The sequence below is a fragment of the Phytophthora infestans genome, genomic scaffold (genome assembly GCF_000142945.1).
Source record: "Phytophthora infestans T30-4 supercont1.272 genomic scaffold, whole genome shotgun sequence".
NCBI classification, from domain to species: Eukaryota; Oomycota; class Peronosporomycetes; order Peronosporales; family Peronosporaceae; genus Phytophthora; species Phytophthora infestans.
In genome coordinates this window covers 79,856-82,746 of record NW_003303487.1, presented here as the reverse complement: position 1 = coordinate 82,746, position 2,891 = coordinate 79,856, and the positions used below count along the sequence as shown (strand labels likewise).

Below are 2,891 nucleotides of genomic sequence, written 5' to 3'. Positions count from 1 at the left end.
TGTACTTCGGTATGCATCTCAATTGGACCTGATATCAGGCAAGATTACCGCTGAACCTTAAGCATATTAATAAGCGGAGGAAAAGAAACTAACAATGGTATTCCCCTAGTAACGGCGAGTGAAGCGGGAAGAGCTCAAGCTTAAAATCTCCGTGCAAGTTTTGCGCGGCGAATTGTAGTCTATAGAGGCGTGATCAGTGTGGGCGCTTGGGGCAAGTTCCTTGGAAGAGGACAGCATGGAGGGTGATACTCCCGTTCATCCCTGAGTTGCTCGTGCGTACGATCCGTTTTCTTTGAGTCGCGTTGTTTGGGAATGCAGCGCAAAGTAGGTGGTAAATTCCATCTAAAGCTAAATATTGGTGCGAGACCGATAGCGAACAAGTACCGTGAGGGAAAGATGAAAAGAACTTTGAAAAGAGAGTTAAAGAGTACCTGAAACTGCTGAAAGGGAACCGAATCGTTTCCAGTGTCTATAATCCGTGGTATATTTCATTGGCGAGTGTGTGCGTGCGTGTGCTGTGGCAGCGGCTTTTTTGGCTGCGCTCGGCGTGTGTGCTGTGTGTGCTTGCTGGTGCCCTGTGCTGCGGTGGGACGTCAAGGTCAGTTCGTATGCTGCGGGAAATGGCCGCCGAGGAGGTAGGGCTTACGCTTGCGTTTGTCTGTTATATCTTGGTGGACGAGTAGTCGCGGTTGGGACTGAGGTGCCTACAACGTGTTTTTGAGTGGGCCTGTGTCTCTGTGTGCGCCGTGTGCGGATAGCTTGCTATGCGTGTGTGGTTGTGTGTGGATTGATGTGGGTTTTAACTTGTTGCCGTTCGGGACGTTGACGAAATGGAGCGATTTGACCGGTCTTGAAAACACGGACCCAAGGGAGTTCTAAACATGTGTGCAAAGTTGTAAGGGTGTGGGAAACCCCAGCGCGAAATGAAAAGTGAAGGGCAGCGTAAGTTGTCTGAGGTAGGAAATGCTGCGGGCTTCGGTCTGCGGTGTGGCACTATCGACCGATCATGAACCTTCGTGGTGAAAGATTTGAGTTTGAGCACATATGTTGGTACCCGAAAGATGGTGAACTATGCCTGAGTAGGGTGAAGCCAGGGGAAACTCTGGTGGAAGCTCGTAGCGATTCTGACGTGCAAATCGATCGTCAAACTTGGGTATAGGGGCGAAAGACTAATCGAACCATCTAGTAGCTGGTTCCCTCCGAAATTTCCCTCAGGATAGCAGCAACTTATTTACGATAGTTTTATGAGGTAAAGCGAATGATTAGAGGATTCGGGGAAGAAACTTCCTCGACCTATTCTCAAACTTTAAATCTGTAAGACCTGCAGGTTTCTTAATTGAACTTGTGGATGTGAATATCAAGTTGCTAGTGGGCCATACGGGGTAAGCTCGTCTGGCGATGCGGGATGAACCGAACGCAAAGTTAAAGTGCCAAAATGCTCGCTCACCTAGATACCATAAAAGGTGTTGGTTCATTTAGACAGCAGGACGGTGGCCATGGAAGTCGGAATCCGCTAAGGAGTGTGTAACAACTCACCTGCCGAATGAACTAGCCCTGAAAATGGATGGCGCTAAAGCGGGCTACTTATACTTTGCCGTTAGCGCGATAGCATTTATAATGTACGCGTTAATGAGTAGGAGGGCGTGAAGGTCGTGAAGAAGCTCGTGGCGTGAGCCTGAGTGAAACGGCCTTTAGTGCAGATCTTGGTGGTAGTAGCACATATATTTCAAATGCCAACTTTGAAGACTGAAGTGGGAAAAAAGGTTTCCCGTGTGAATCGTAAATGGGAAAACGCGGGAGATCCAATCCTAAAAAATAGGATAATTTCCGTTTGAAAGCTGGGCTGTTTGAGGCGTGGGGTTCGTCCTTGCGTTTTGTATGCAGCCTCGTGTATCGAAAGGGAATCAGGTTAATATTCCTGAACCGAGACGTGGATAATATGTGGTAACACAACCGACCCAGGAGACGCTAGCGTGTGCCCAGGGAAGAGTTCTCTTTTCTTTTTAACAAGCATATCCTACCTTGGAAACGGATTATCCGGCGATAAGGAGGATGCCTTGGCAAAGCACTTTACTTTTTGAAGTGTCCTGCGCGCCCACGACAGCCCTTGAAAATCCTGGCTAGAGATTTATTCGCACCCTCGTTCGTACTCATAACCGCATCAGTCTCCAAGGTTAGCAGCCTCTAGTTGATAGAAGAATGTAGAATAAGGGAGTCGGCAAATAGATCCGTAACTTCGGGAAAAGGATTGGCTCTGAGGTTGGGCCTAGGGTCTTTTTGGAGAACTGTGGCGGCTACGTTGGGCTGCGTCTGGACCTTTCGGGGACCGGATGCGGCCTGGCGTCGGGCTGCTCTGTGTGTGTGCGGGAGAGAAGGATGAGTTGGCTTTCGGGCTGGACTGGCGTGTTTCCTGAGTGGCGTTGAAACAACCCGCTACAGAAATGGGAGCGGAACAGAGGAGATTCGCGAGCTTTATAATTAAAAACAAAGACATTGTGATGGCCGGAGAGGGGTTTGGACACAGTGTGAATTTCTGCCAGTGCTTGGAATTTTAAAAGTGAAGAGAATTCTCACACGCGCGCGGATAAACGGCGGGAGTAACTATGACTCTCTTAAGGTAGCCAAATGCCTCGTCATCTAACTAGTGACGCGCATGAATGGATTAATGAGATTCCCACTGTCCCTATCTACTGTCTAGCGAACCCACAGCCAAGGGAACGGGCTTGGAATAATCAGCGGGGAAAGAAGACCCTGTTGAGCTTGACTCTAGTCTGACGTTGTGAAATGACTTGGGAGGTGTAGAATAAGTGGGAGGCTCTGCCGTCTGTGAAATACCACTACTCTCAATGTTGTTTTACTTATACCATGATGTAGCATCTGTGTGGCCTCGC

General features: G+C 48.8%; 2 non-coding genes across 2 annotated transcripts; both read left to right on the top strand.

Moving 5' to 3' along the window:
* PITG_33478 lies at positions 1-2,397 on the top strand (the record flags this gene model as incomplete). The annotated part of the gene is made up of 1 exon (XR_009934872.1): positions 1-2,397. It is a non-coding gene; the product is annotated as a 28S ribosomal RNA (ribosomal RNA).
* Positions 2,398-2,578: 181 nt separating this feature from the next.
* PITG_33477 lies at positions 2,579-2,891 on the top strand (the record flags this gene model as incomplete). Its single annotated transcript, XR_009934871.1, has 1 exon — positions 2,579-2,891. It is a non-coding gene; the product is annotated as a 28S ribosomal RNA (ribosomal RNA).